Source organism: Pan paniscus, chromosome 6 (genome assembly GCF_029289425.2).
Source record: "Pan paniscus chromosome 6, NHGRI_mPanPan1-v2.0_pri, whole genome shotgun sequence".
Classification (NCBI taxonomy): Eukaryota; Metazoa; Chordata; class Mammalia; order Primates; family Hominidae; genus Pan; species Pan paniscus.
In genome coordinates this window covers 168,095,195-168,111,214 of record NC_073255.2, presented here as the reverse complement: position 1 = coordinate 168,111,214, position 16,020 = coordinate 168,095,195, and the positions used below count along the sequence as shown (strand labels likewise).

Sequence of the window (16,020 nt, the reverse complement as noted above, 5' to 3'; positions counted from 1 at the left end):
TATTAGGTATGTGATCTGGGGCCTTGGTTTGTTTATCTGTACTATGGTGATGATGATATTTGCCTCACAGATTTAAGCCTAGCAACTTATCTGACCTAGAGTCAGTGTTATTAGTTCTTGTCTTTCCATATCCTGATGATAAGCTATAGCTTTTAGCTCATGTTGGATAAATCGCAGTGCTACAGAGTCTACCAGCAATTAATTAGGAGTTGGTCTATCTCATTAATTCAAAGTATGTTCATTAGGAATTAAAGAGAAGTTGACCTAAGTTTCAGCTAAAGTTTACCTTTAAATATCTTTGGGGAGAAAAGACAGTTGGCTAATCAGTTTATTGAAATAAATGATATCGTGGAAAGGAGATCATCTCTATTCAACTTAAAAGAACAACTTTTGGGAAGATCTTTGGCATCGCACATGCACCATAGGAAGCTCATTTAGAAATCAATCTTCAAAATAGATTCCAAGTTTGTTTACCTGAATACAGCTTGTTAATTCATTCCACAAAGAGCATGAGTGCCCATTATGTTCCATGCAATGTTCTAGGCACCTGGGATACATCAGAGAATGAAACAACAGCCCTGCCCTTGCTTACCCTTTAGTTGGGAGAGGTAGGTGAAAAACAAATTTTCAAATTTACATAGAGTATTAGAAGTAGGTTAGTGATAATGAGAAAAATAAAGCAGGGGTGTACAGAGGATTGCAATTTCATTTTTATTTATTTACTGTTTGAGATGGAATTTTGCTCTTGTTGCCCAGGCTTGGAGTGCAATGGTGTGATCTAGGCTCACTGCAACCTCTACCTCCCGGATTCAAGAGAGTCTCCTGCCTCAGCCTCCCAAGTAGCTGGGATTACAGGCACCTGCCACCATACCTGGCTAATTTTGTATTTTTAGTAGAGATGAGGTTTCACCATGTTGGTCAGGCTGGTCTTGAACTCCTGACCTCAAGTAATCCACCTGCCTTGGCCTCCCAAAGTGCTGGAATTACAGGTGCAAGCCACCGCACCTGGCCAAGAATTGCAATTTTAAATAGCATTGTCATCATTTAAAAGACAATATTTGGGCAAAGAATAGAAAAAGGTAAGGAAATTGGTCATGCGTCCCCCTAGAAGAACAACAAACAAAAAGGCCCTTGGTCAGAAGTGTGCTTGGCCTGCTGGAGGTGCAGCAATGAGGCCAATGTGGCTGGAATGTAGTGAATGGGGGGAAATATTTTATTTACCTAACAAACACTTAAATAGCCCTTACTAGTAGCATTATTTGAAGCACATGAAAGATATTAACTAATTCTCCCAGCAAGTCTATGAAGTAGATACTGATTTTACCTTTTCCAGATGAGGAAACTGAGGTACAGGAAAGTTAAATAACTGCCCCCAAATGACACAGCAATCAAGTGATAGAGCTAGGATTGGAACTCAGGTGGTCTGTCTCTAGTGATGCATGCTGTTAAACACTAAAGTATGCTGTGCTGCTTCCTGGTAGTAAGAGATAAGAAACAAGTGGGTACTAGATCCTGTAGCTTATTAAAGTCCATTGGTAAGGATTTGCGGTTGGGGTTGTTTTTTCATTTTTTGTAGAGATGAGGTCTCGCTATGTTGGCCAGGCTGGTCTCAAACTCCTGGCCTCAAGGGATCCTCCCACCTTGGTTTCCCAAAGTGCTGGGACCACAGGCGTAAGCCACCACACCTGGCTACTTGTAGGTTTTAATAACCATCCTTCCCCACTTCCTGCAAGTGTCATCATGTCTGCCACACCCATAAACCCCCTTCTAGGTTTCTAATAGACAGGACACCAAATTACGTAACAATTTATTCTGCCATTCCAAACAAAGCCATTTAGGCCAGGGGTGGGGACACCTGATCTAGGGCATCAGACCTATGCTCATGAGATGGTTTGTCAAGAAGGCTTTGATAGCCGGGCATGATGGCACATGCCTGTAATACCAGCACTTTGGGAGGCTGAGGTGGAAGGACTGCCTGAGCCCAGGAGTTCAAGACTAGCCTGGGCAACACAGTGAGACCCCCATTTACTTCTACTTTAAAAAAATAATTTTTTTTAAAAGAAGGCTCTGCCTAACCACCTGCACTTGATGGTGAACAGCCAAACCAGGCAGATTCTTTTGTTGAGTTGAATATGAAATACAAAGAGGGAGTCAGCAGTTAGAAATGGGCAGAAACTAAAAGATACACAGAGAGAAGGAAGAAAGCTGAGGTCATGTGGCAGCAAAAAGCATGCAGCAATAGAAGCTGTGAGATGAGAAAAGAATAGAAAGTACTGAGCAGCAAGGGCAGTGGAGAGTCACAATACTAGCAGATAATTAGAGTGCAAAGCAACAGATACTGACTACTGAAGAGCCCACGAGATAACCCAGTTGCTAGGGCGGCACTGTGTGCTGAATCACCTTCCCACTCCTTGTTGCCAGAGTGTGGCAGAGAAGGACATGGGGCTTGTATTAGTCTTAAGCTTAGATTGAGGTAACCTGAGTATATCTCTCCGTTCTGAAAATTAAATTTTTGCTTCTTGGAATCTCTATCACTCAAGATCATGGCAGGAAACTGAAGGCACATTGCGCTGGGATTTTGAAAATCATTTGATGAAATTGATATTTACAAGGATGTAGGGAGGGTGGCGGGAACTTAAGAGGATACTGAGGCACCCAAGGTCGAGTAGCAGTAGAAGTCCAGGCCTGAAGAGAAATAGTTTATCAGAGTCCAGAAAGAGCTAGAACTGTGAAGGGGCATACCTAATGCCAAACCCATGGCGCTAAAGCAGGGAGGAAAGGAGAAGAAATATCTCAACCTCTTTTGCCTCCTACCCTCTGATACTTGCTGATGTCTGCCATTGGACAAACCCAACAGTAAGCCAGAGGGCACTGGCTCCCAGGGGATGAAATCTGTGGGGTAACATCCTTGTCGGGAACAGAGTGTGGCAGAGAAGGACATGGGGCTTGTATTAATCCACTGTCACACTGCTATAATTTAAAGATACTACTGGAGCCTGGGCAATTTATGAAGGAAAGAGGTTTAATTGACTCACCGTTCCACATGGCTGGGGAGGCCTCAGGAAACTTACGATCATGGCAGAAGGCAAAGGGGAAACAAGGACCTTCTTCACATGGCGTCAGGAGAGAGAAAAGTAAGAAGCAAAGGGGGAAGAGCCCCTTATAAAATCATCAGATCTCATGAGAACTCACTCACGATCACGAGAACAGCATGGGGGGAACCTCCCCCATGATCCAATCACCTCCCCACTGGTCTTTCCCTAAACATGTGGGGATTATGGGGATTAAAATTCAAGATGAGATTTGGGTGGGGACACAAAGCCTAACCATATCAGGGCTATAATGGGCTGAATGATATTCTCCTCCCCTCCCCCACAAAACATGCCCACAGCTGAATCTCTGGAACCTGGGAATATTACATTACATGGCAAAAGATGTGATTAAGTTCAGGAGCTTGAGAGGAGGACCTTATCCTAGATCACTGTGGTAGGCCCTAAATGCAATCACATGTATCCTTATAAGAGAGAAGCAGAAACTTTAAGAGATAAAAGGAGGAGGGAATGTGACCTCAGAGGAGTGGCCACAAGCCAAGGAAAGCCTGGGGCCCCCAGACACTGGAAGAAGCAAGGAGAAGATTCTCCCCCAGAGCTTTCAGGAGTGTGGCCTTGCCAACACTTGATTTCAGACTTCTGTCCTCCGGAACTGTGAGAAAATAAAATTCTGTTGTTTTAACCTATCCAGTTTGTAGTAATTTGTTACGGCAGTCACAGAAAACCAGTACAGGGGCCAGATGGAGAATAACCAGCACAAAACCTATTCATCTCAGATGGGACAGGAGGATATACCTGATCACTTTAGCTGGACATTCTTTTGCCTGCCTTTTATATTCCCTTTGGTACTTTTTGTTTTGTTTTGTTTTGAGACAGGGTTTCATTTCACTCTGTTACCCAGATTGGAGTGCAATGGCACAACTGTGGCTCACTGCAGCCTCAATCTTTAGGGCTCAATCGATCCTCCCATCTCAGCCTCCCAAGAAGCTGGGCCACAGGTGTGCACCACTACTTCCAGCCAATTTTTTAAAAAGTATATATGGGGCCTCGTTATGTTTCCCAGGCTGGTCTCAAACTCCTGGCCTCAAGCCATCCACCCATCTTGGCCTTCCAAAGTGCTGGGATTACAGGTGTGAGCCACCGTGCCTGGCCCATTGGGGCTCCTTTTGGGACCACTCATATGCCTCAAACTATATGCTCCTGAGTTGTAGATCTTTTGTTACATAAATATTGTTTTATCCAAATAAGATTATGACATTCTTATTTGAAACAAGAACCTTGTCTTGTACATCTTTGTAGCCCATAAAAATCTTAGCACAGTACTTTAAACAGAGTGGACATTCTGTAATTGGTAAATGAGAAAGAAACCTTCCATTTGTCCATCTGTAAATGGAAAATAACAATTTCTACTGACTTGCCTCTCAGAGATAATGATGGCAGTGTTTCCTGGAAACAATTTTTTGTACCTGTAACAGAATGATATATCTGAAACACCCATTCCTACTGAGGCAATTCCTTGGGGGAGGAAAAAAAAACAAACCTACATTTACTTTTAGCATGTCCTCCATTCCACGTGCAGATGAAACTGCTTGCAGATCACCCCACAAAGGAAAAGGCAGGGGATAATTAAGAAAATATAAGAGCTGAGGACTGATATCTTCTTAGGAACTTTGATTCATTCAATAAACATTTATCAAAGAACTACTATGTTAAAGTATAGTCCATTGGCCAGGCGCGGTGGCTCACACCTGTAATCCTAGCACTTTGAGAGGCCAAGGCAGACAGATCACTTGAGATCAGGAGTTCGAGACCAGCCTGGCCAACATGGTGAAACCCTGTCTCTACTAAAAATACAAAATTAGCCCGGCATGATAACGCATGCCTGTAATCCCAGCTCCTTGGGAGGTGGAGGCACGAGAATCGCTTGAACCCGGGAGACGAAGGTTGCAGTGAGATGGCGCCACTGCACTCCAGCCTGGGCAGCAGAGTGAAACTGTGTTTCAAAAAAAAAAAAAAAACAGTCCATAGATGCTGAGGAAACACATACGCAGAGAATAAGGCATGATCCCAAGTCAGTAATTGTCACGCAATATGATGAATGGTTTTTATAAGAGCAAAATGCTATGGGGCCAGAAAAAAGGGAATAACTAACTATTGATGGGAGTTTCACCAAAAAAACTCACAATCAAGCTGGTCTCTTAAGACTGCATCAGGCAGAGGTGAAGTCAAGGGCATTCCAGGACCAAGAGAAATAGCTTTGCCTGAGCTGTTGCCAAGCAAACCACACCTTCAGCTCAGCCCTATTGTATCTACAGAGGCCTATTTTTATTCTTTATCCTCATCGCTACTTTTTAAGAGAAGAAAAGAATGCTGACTTCTTCCCTAATTTGCATCCATGTATTTTATATGCCAAAGAAAGGTGATTGTCAGGAGGGAAAATAGAAGTTGACTTTCGGCAAGTCCAATTACGACAGGTCCTCACATCCATCTGATAATAAGTTAACATGGAAACGCTTACCTTTGCTGAGCTTCTACCTCATTTCGGAAAATTGGGTTAGGCTATCCTGTGAATGCGGTACCAGGGGGAAAGTGGACAAGGTATGAGCGCATCCCGTGTCTCATTGACCCACACCAGGAGGTTCATCTTTGGCAAACACTCCTTGAATGGGAATTATGGCTGAGGCCCTTTTTCCTCCCCTAGGCTGACCTTCACATCACTCCTCGGGGAACAACTCTGCCTAGGGCACCGCCCAGCTTCCCTCCCAGGCCAGCCCTGCTAGGCCTCTGAGACCAGAGCTGTGCTGCTTATGAGTGGAAGAAGGAGAAAAAACTCTTAGGACAGCAGCCAGGAGAGAATGAAAGACTGGCCAAACCCACCAAGGAGCAAACGGTTCCCCATCCTCACCCTGCAGCTTCTGCTGGAAAAGTGGGGAGGCTGGGGAACCGGAATCTCAGCCGCAGAGTACGCATCACTTATCCTTGTTTTCTCAAGAAGCCTCTACCTTCCAGGCCCTGCCAGGAAGCTGGCAGCATTTTCCTGAAGCAGTAATAACAAGGACAGAGCGTTCTAGCCTGCTGGAGCCTGCTGGCTGGTCACTCTTTCCACTGCCTTTTGTTTTCATGCATCATTCCCCTCACTTGCTTCTCAGATTCCTCAGGGCTTTGAAAAAGCCACAAATCCTCCACACAGTGACACCACCCAGCGGGCTGGCAGACATAGCTGACAGGCACCTTGCCCTAAGCGACCGCACGTATGCAAGCCCTGACAGCTGATACCCAGCCACACACCTGGTGAGAGGGAAGGCAGCACTCAGAAAGGGCCCACCCTATTCACGTAGCTGGCAAAGGTAGGGCTTTAGATCAACTACAGCCCGGTGCACTGGTAAATCACAGACCGCTTTTTTATTCAAAGTGTATCTGTATGTTGGACAGTGGTACTTCCCCACCCTTTCCTCAAACATCTAAATCCAGCCAACATAGATGCTACCAACAGAGCACCAGAGTAACCTCAGCGTGACAATTCACATATCAATATATTAGATCATATACGCATGCATACTTGGAGCAGACTTAACTTTATTTGTGTTTTAGAACCACCTGTAGCCTATTTCAAACCACACTCCAGAGTGAACCTATCAGAATCTATGAAAATAGGGCTTAGATACGTGTATTTTTAAAAAACTTGACAGCGTTGGTTAGAATGTGGGACAAGACAAATTCTTGTATATCATTGATGAGATATATAACAATTGGTTCAGCTGCTGTGGACAGTAAGCTGGAAGGCAATCTAGTCAAGTTGGAAGTGCGCATATCCTATTCCCTAGCAATTTTTGTTCTAGATATATTCCCTAGAACTCTCACACATGTGTTCAAGGAGACGTACACCAGGGCATGATTTACATCATGATTCGGAATAGCAAAAAACTGGCAATAACAAATATCCACCCACAGGAGAATAGATTCTAGAACATTTACACAATGGAGCACTACATTGCGGTATTATATAATATAATATTATGTTATACAGAATGGATTAGCTCTACAAGTACCACAGATAAATCTCCAAATCACAATGTTGAGAAAAAAAGCTACAGAAAAAAATATGTACACTATTTATATACAGGTTTAAACATGCAAAACTTGCCTATTGTGTAGTAAAACTATAAAAACATGTGGGAAGGACACTCACAGTCTTCAACAGATTGGTTACCTCTGGAGAGAGTTGAAATGAAAGGGCCTTCTCGGCCACGCACAATGGCTCATGCCTGTTATCCCAGCATTTTTGGGAGGCCAAGATGGGCAGATAGCTTGAGCCCAGGAGTTCTAGACCAGCCTGAGCAACATCATGAAACCCTGTTTCTACAAAAAATACAAAAATTAGCCAGCTGTGGTGGTGCATGCCTGTAGTCCCAGCTACTTGGGAGGCTGAGGTGGGAGGATCACCTGAGCCCAGGAGGTCAAGGCTGCAGTGAACTGTGAGTGCACCAGTGTACTCCAGCCTGTTTTGGGCAACAGAGTGAGATGCTGTCTCAAAAAAAAAAAAAGAAAAGAAAGAAAGCAGTAAAGAGAGAGAGAGGATGGAAGGAAGGAAGGAAGGAAGGAAGGAAGGAAGGAAGGAAAGAAGGAAGGAAGGAAGGGAAGGGAAGGAGGGAGGGAGGGAGGGAAGGGCCTTCTCTTGTAACTAGAAGGTTTTATCATGGCAAGCCGTTATTATTTATTAAATCTGGATAATGAGTCCATATCCCACAGGTAACTCTGAGGGTCATGGCCTTCGATAGCGAAAGGATTTTTTGAGATTCTTAGATTCTCAGTTACAGAAAATAAAAGTTTGATTTGTATAATGAGCCATCCCCATAAACATAAATGACACTGAAGAGCCCTCTCAGTAATGTATGCAGATTGAGATGCTGTTCATGAATGGAGGAGCTGTTGCACAGGCCCAATTCCCCTCCCTTACTAGGTGCCCGTGTGACCTGCTGGCCTTGTGAGCATCCTAAACAGAGTCACAGGTGCAGTGGAATGAAGATGAGGATTGGTCCACGTATGGAAATCATGACTATAGTCATATCCAGAAATTTCCAAACCTGGCTGAAAATCAGATACAACTTTTAATGCAGTTGTCCGTGCCCCACCATCTGAGAATATGATATAATAGGTCTGACATGAGACTCTGGAATCTGTATATTTAAAAGGCTTGCCAAGAGATTCTGATGATCGCCAGGTTTGAGAAATGATAACCAACCATCGTTATATTCTATTAATGTTTTCAAAGAAGATGGGTAGGAAGAGAAAAGGGAGAAAAGGAAATAAGAAAATTAAAGAAGGAAGGGGAGAAAGAAAGAAGGGAAGGAGGTGAGCCTTCAAGCCCAGCTCAGATCCCTCCTCCTCTATTTCTCCTAGACCTCTATAGCCTCCACGTCCCTCCTCATCCCCTGAACTTTGCTAGATCTCTAATCATCTGTAACATTCATTTGGCAATTATGTACTTCCCTGTATGTTGCTGTCAAGGGCTACTGTTTAATCAATAAGTTTATGTCTTACTTTTTGAATTAGGCTATAAGCTTCTTCAGGACAAAGACCATATTTTCTTCATCTTTCTATTTTTTTTTTTTTTTTTTTTTTGAGACGGAGTTTCACTCTTGTTGCCCAGGCTGGAGTGCAATGGCACTATCTCGGCTCACTGCAACCTCTGCCTCCCGGGTTCAAGCGATTCTCCTGCCTCAGCCTCCCAAGTAGCTGGGATTACAGGCATGCGCCACCATGCCCGGCTAATTTTGTATTTTTAGTAGAGATGAAGTTTCTCCATGTTGGTCAGGCTGGTCTCAAACTCCCAACCTCAGGTGATCCACCCGCCTTGGCCTCCCAAAGTGCTGGGATTACAGGCATGAGCCACCATGCCTGGCCCATCTTTTTATTTCTAGTGTCTAACATGATGCCTCCCACAGAGTAAGCAGTAAAGCACCATGATAAGAGTGTAAGATAAAACAGGTTCAGAAATGTGGCAGTGGCTGGGCATGGTGGCTGTAATCCCAGCAGTCTGGGAGGCTGAGGTGGGAGGACGCTTGAGGCCAGGAGTTCAAGGCCAGCCTGGGCAACATAGTGAGACCCCATCTTTGCAAAAAATTTAGAAATTAGCTGAGTGTGCATGTGTAGTCCTAGCCACTCACAAGACTGAGATGGGATGATTGCTGAGCTCACAAGTTGGAGGTTGCAGTGAGCTATGATCATGCCACTGCGCTCCACCCTGGGTGACAGAGCAAGACTGTAAACAAAAAAAAAAAAGAAAAGAAATATGGCAGGATACAAGATCAATAAACAAAAATCAATAGTATTTCTATACACTAGCAATGAATAATCCTGAAAAATGAAATCCAATGCAATCTCCATCAAAATCCCAACTTTTTTTTTATTTTACAGAAATTGACAAGCTGATCATGCTATTCACATGGAAATACAACCCAAAATAGCCAAAACAATCTTGAAGAGGAAGAACAAAGTTGGAAGAGGCATAGTTCCTGATTTCAAAACCTACCAGAAAACTACAGTAATCACGACATAAGGCATAAGGATACACATATAGATGAATGGAATAGACTTGAGAGACTAAAAATAAACCCTCACATTGGTATTGAATTGAATTTCTGAAGAGTGCCAAGACAATTCGATAGGGAAAGAACCGTTTTTTCAACAAATGTTGCTGGGACAACTGGATACCTGTAAAAAAAAATGAAGTTGAACTCTCAACACTATACAAAAAAAAAAAAAAAAGAATAACTCAAAATGGATCATAGGCCTAAATGCATGAATTAAAACTATAAAACTCCTATCAGAAAACAAGAGTAAATGTTCATGACCTTGGATTTGGCAATAGTTTCTTGGATGTCGCCAAAGCAGAAGTAACAAAAGAAAAAAAATAGATAAATTGAACTTCAAAAGTAAAATCTTTTGTTCTTCAAGTAACACCATCAAGAAAGTGAAAAGACAGTCCACAGGACAGGAAAAAATCTTTGCAAATCATGTATCTGACAAGGGACTCATATCCAGAATATTTTTAAAACCCTACTGCTACTCAAGAATAAAAAGACAAATGACTCAATTAAAACATGGACAAAGACAGCCTGGTCAACATAGTGAAACCCCGTCTCTACTAAAAATACAAAAAATTAGCTGGGTGTGGTGGTTAGCCCATAATCCCAGCTACTCTGGAGGCTGAGGCACAAGAATTGCGTTAACCCGGAAGGTGGAGGTTGCTGTGAGCCGAGATTGTGCCACTGCACTCCAGCCTGGGTGACAGGGTGAGACTCTTTCTCAAAAAAGAAAAAAAAAATTAAAAGAAAAAAAAATGGATGAATAATTTAAATAAACATTCTGCCACAGAATATATACCAATGGCCATTATGCACATGAAAAGATACTTAACATTATTCGTCATTCAGGAAATGCAAGTCAAAACCACAGTGAGACATCTCTTCACACCACAAGGATGGCTATAATAACAAGAACAAGTGTTGGTAAGGATCTGGAGAAACTGGAACCCTCATCTATTGCTTGTGAGCATGTGAAATGGTGGCACCACTTTGGAAAACAGTTTGGCAGTTCCTCAAAATGCTGAACATACGGTTACCAAATTACTCAGGAATTCTACTCCTAGCCATATACATACCAAGAGAAATGAAAACGTATGTCCACACGGAAACCTGTACGTGAATGTTCATAGCAGCATTATTTATAATGGCCTAACGTGAAAACAATCCATGTCCATGAACTGAGGAATGGGTAAACAAAATGTGGTATAGCCATACAATGGAATCATTTCAGCCAGAAAAAAGTAATAATTACTGATGATAGATGCTACAACATGGATGAACCTGGAAAACAAGTGAAGGAACCCTGTCTCAAAAGACTATATATTGTATGAATCCATTTATACCAAATGTCCAGAATAGGCAAATCCATAGAGACAGGAAGTAGATTAGTGGTTGCCTGGGGTTGGAGTGGGCTTGAGGGTGGGGAATGGGAACAAGGAATGGCTGCTGATGGGTATGGGGGTCTTTTGGGGGACGTTGAAAAGGCTGTAAAATTAGATAGTTGTGATGGTTGCACAATAGTATTAATACAGTAAAAAAACCACTGAACTATATACTTTATTTTTGTTATTATTAATTTTGAGACAGGGTCTTGCTCTGTCACCTAGGCTGGAATGCAGAGGTGCAATCGTGGTTCACTGCAGTTTCCACCTTGCCAGGCTCAGGTGATCTTCCCACCTCCACCTCCCGAGTAGCTGGGACAACAGGTGTGCACCACCACACAGCTAACTTTTTTATTTTTTGTAAAGATTGGGTTTCTCTTTGTTGCCCAGGCTGGTCTTGAAGTCCTGGCCTCAAGTGATCCTCCTGACTCAGCCTCCCAAAGTGTTGGGATTACCAGTGTTAGCCACCACACCTGGACCAAACTTTACACTTTAAATGGGCAACTTTTTTTATGGTATGTGAAATAGATCTCACTAAAGCTGTAAAAGAAATAAAAATATGACCCAGTTTTGAATTCTAGTTCAATTACTGTTGCTGATCATACCAAGCTCATTCTCTCTCAGGATCTTTGCATTTGCAAAGATGCATGTCATGAGATCATTACCTCAAAACGTTGCACTGCTGGCTTCACATAATTTAGGTCTTCCGAATCTTTTATCCAGTGTTGCACAATCTCCCCCTACTCCTGTCAGTCATGTCAATTACCCTATTTTAGTTTTCTCATAGCTTTAATCATTACTGAAATCCTCTTGTTTCTTAATTTACTAGTTTCCTATCTGCCTCTCCCACTAGAATAAAAGCTTCATGAGAATAGTCTTAGTCACAGCTCTATCCTCATGTCTGAAACAGTGTCTGGCACACAGTAAACACTCAGTAATATATGTTGGATGTTGGATGAATGAAAGGTGGCTAACCTCCAAGTTTCACTTAATCTCTCTCAATCTTCGTTTCCTAGCTACAAAGTGGCATTATAATAAAAATTACATTTAGTCCAGAGGATTGGTTTAAGAATTGAATAACAGTGCGTGCAAAAACATACCTCATAGGCCAGGCACAATGGCTCAGGCCTGTAATTCAGCACTTTGGGAGGCTGAGGTGGGAGGATCTCTTGAGGCCAGGAGTTCGAGACCAGCCTGGGCAACGTAGTGAGACCCTGTCTCTACAAAAAACTAAATTTTAAAAATTAGCTGGGCATGGTTGGTGCATGCCTCTAGTCCTAGCTACTGGGGAGGCTGAGCTGGGAGGACTGCTTGAGGCCAGGAGTTCGAGGCTGCAGTGAGCTATGATCTCAACAGAATGACACCCTGTCTCTTAAAAAAAAAAAAAAAAGTTCATAGTAGACATTCAATAAATGTTAATAATAATTATTGTTACTATTAATACCACAACTACTACTCTCTAGTTAAAATGCTCCAGATGAGGATAATGAGCACCTAAACTAAGTATTATCAATGGAAAAAGAATGCCTGGGTCCCATCTTCAAAGCTGGACAAGCTTTGCATTCAAGGGCCTTAGAATATGGCCCCTCCTTAAACTAAATAATAATAGTTATAGTTATTATTGGATCACCTGGATTATAAAGAAGAGAAAACAATAAAAAATAAATAAGATGGCCAGGCACAGTGGCTCATACCTGTAATCCCAGCATTTTGGAAGGCCGAGGTGGGCAGATCGCTTGAGCTCATGAGTTCCAGACCAGCCTGGGCAACATGGCAAAACCCTGTCTCTACAAAAAATACAAAAATTAGCCAGGCGTGGTGTGCCTGTAGTCCCAGCTATTCAGGGGGCTGAGGTGGGAGATTGGCTTGAGTCCAGGAGGCAGAGGTTGCAGTGAGCTGAGATCACACCACTGTATGCCAGTTTGCTCAATAGAGCCAGACCTTGTCTCAAAAATAAAATAAATAAAATAAAATAAAGGAGGAAAAGGAGGGGAAAAGAGAGAAAGACTAAAGAAAATTGCCCTAAAAAGAAGAGAAAAGGAGAGAATGGGCAGATCTTACATCTATTGATCATAATCCATTAACTTTTTTCCTTTACTTTTGTTGATATATAAAAGGTGTACATATTGGGAGGGTACATGTGATAATACATTCATATAATTTGTAAAGATCGAATCAGTGTAACTGGGATATCCATCACCTTAAATATTTGTCTTTTAAAGAAGAAAAGACAAATATTTAAATGCTAGAGACATTTAAATTATCCTTTTCTAGCCGTTTTGAAATGCACAATTGGCTAGGCACCATGGCTCACACCTGTAGTCCCAGCACTTTGGGAGGCTGAGGCGGGTGGATCGCTTCAGGTCAAGAGTTTGAGACCAGTCTGGCCAACACGGTGAAACCTGTCTCTACTAAAAATACAAAAATAAAAATACAAAAATTACGGGTGTGGTGGCTCACACCTGTAATCCTAGTACTTTGGGAGGCCGAGGCAGGTGGATCACCTGAGGTCAGGAGTTTGAGACCAGCTTGGCCAACATGGTGAAACCCCATCTCTACTAAAAATACAAAAATTAGCAGGGCATGGTGGTGGGCGCTGGTAAGCCTAGCTACTCAGGAGGCTGAGGCAGGAGAATCGCTTGAACCCAGGAGGCGGAGGTTGCAATGAGCCAAGATTGTGCCATTGCACTGCAGCCTGGGCAACAAGAGCAAAACTCCAACTCAAAAAAAAAAATGCACAATTGATTGTTGTAAACTATAGTTTACAACACAGATCATCCTACTGATCTATCAAACATTAGGTTTTCTTTCTTCTAACTGTATATTTGTACATTAATCAACCTCTGTTCACCGTTCCCTTCCCCTTCCATTAACTTCTCATCCACTTATTAAATATTACACAAGAATTTAGTGAGCTTTCATTGAGTACAAATACTTGTACAAGAATTTAGTGAGCTTTCATTGAGTACAAATATATCAAGCCACTTGATATATCTGGCTCTTCCTTGGTGACTTAAAAGATCCATGTCATGAAGTCATCAAAGCATAAATCTGAACCACGTGGGGAGTGAGGCTGCTGTGTGGAAGCAGGTCATGCAGCCAGGGACTGACTTGTACCTACTGATCAGCATCCACATCTAGGCTTGTCACATTTCTAATACTCCTCCTCAAAAGTCAGACAGAGTCACTGAAAGTTCTCCTTCACTGTCTTTTGTGAAGGAAATGATATGTTATAGTGGCATATCCATCAGGAAAGTTATGATTATGCTACGAGAACAAATGACCCCCAAATCTCAGTGGCTTACAACAACAGTTTTTATCCCATTCATGCTGCTTGTCCACGTTAAGTCAGCTGTGACTCTGCTCCAGTTTATCTTCACTCAGAGACCCAGACTGATGTAGCCACTATTATTTGAAACATCACTGGTTGTCGTGAAGAAGGAAAAGAAAAATGGTAAACCACACTGTGCCCCAAATCAACACACACATCACTTTCACCCACCTTTCATGTGCCATTGGAACGCTGCTGTCCCCATCCTCTCGGGATTTGGCCCTAGGATGTTCTCCCATGCCTGGAAATTCTGGTTATGCACTTGCTGTGCTTTCCCATCTAGAACAGATCTCTGAGCTTTGACCTCCCTTCAGACCTCTAAACCCTGACTCTGAACTAGACTTTTCTTTCTGGATTCAAGTGCACATCGCTCTTCCTCTACAGATGACTCCACCCTAGCTCTCCCTCTCTCCCCAACATTTTTCTCCCAACCTTTTGTGCTCGGAAGCTGCCTTTACCTTCCCACCAGCACCTGAATCTTCCAAAGCAACAGGCCCAGAATAAAGGAGAGGGGGACACTGGAGGAAATGCTTCTGTGGTTTCCTTCCCTGTGGAGTTTGACACTCCTAGCTCCCTGTCCTGCCTGTCTCGTTCTTCCTCCTTAGAGGAGTGACTTAATCCGATTGATGACTGTGTGAAGACGACACAGTCTAGCACCTCCCTTCTTCCCCTTATGTATCTGCCTGCGCAGAGTGAGGATATCATTGCGCCCTGCTCCTCCAGTGGGCCGGGTCTTCTTTCTGACCCAACCTCCCTCTCCCAGCATGGGAAGGCCTGCCTTGGTCAAACGCTGTTACTTGTGACGGGGTGAGTAAGTCTACATCACCTTCAGCTGTCTACCTTCAGCTGTACCATTAGCTTTCACAATACACAGCCTTTATCAGTAATCAAGGTGGTTATGGACTGAATAACAACCTCTCAAATTTATATGTTGATATCCTAACCAATACAAGGTGATGGGCAGGGCGCAGTGGCTCAGGCCTATAATCCCAGCACTTTGAGAGACCAAGGCAGGCGGATCACTTGAGGCCAGGAGTTTGAGACCAGCCTGGCCAATATGGTGAAAGCCGTCTCCACTAAAAATACAAAAAAGTACCAAAAAAAAAAAAAAAAAAAATATATATATATATATATATATATATATATATCGGCTGGGCGTTGTGGTGCATGCCTGTAGTCGCAGCTGCTCGGGAGGCTGAGGCAGGAGAATCACCTGAACCCGGAAGGTGGAGGTTGCAGTGAGCCGAGATCATGGCACTGCACTCCAGCCTGGGAGACAGAGTAAGACTCCGTCTCAAAAAAACAAACAAACAAAAAAAAAACAACAACAACGACAACTAAAAAACTAGGTGATGGTATTAGGAGGTGGGGCCTTTGGGAGGTGATCGGGTCATAAGGGTAGAGTCCTCATGAATGAGATTAGTGCCTTCAGAGAGCTCTCTTGCTGTCTTTCTGCAATGCAAGCAAGGATACAGCAAGAATTGACTGCAACCTGGAAGATGCCCTTACCAGAACTTGACCATGCTGGCACCCTGGTCTAGGATTTCCAGTCTCCAGAACTGTGAGAAATAAATTTCTGTTGTTTATAAGCCAACCAGCCAATGGTACTTTATTATAGCAGCCTAAACTGACTAAGACAAAGGTGATATTTCGGTCTCCATCTGCTCATT

At 43.0% G+C, this 16,020-nt stretch overlaps 1 protein-coding gene across 5 annotated transcripts in view; it reads right to left on the bottom strand.

The window, feature by feature from the left end:
- Nucleotides 1-16,020, bottom strand: part of MKLN1 (muskelin 1) — a 390,597-nt gene that overhangs the window by 209,644 nt on the left and 164,933 nt on the right. Inside the window, exon 1 of one of the 5 annotated variants that reach the window (XM_055115380.2) lies at nt 5,569-5,587. The exons of the other annotated variants lie outside the window; for them this stretch is intronic. The gene's annotated coding sequence lies outside the window, so the exon portion shown is untranslated. Of the gene's footprint in view, nt 1-5,568; nt 5,588-16,020 lie in introns of those variants that run through there. 5 annotated transcript variants of the gene reach the window in all.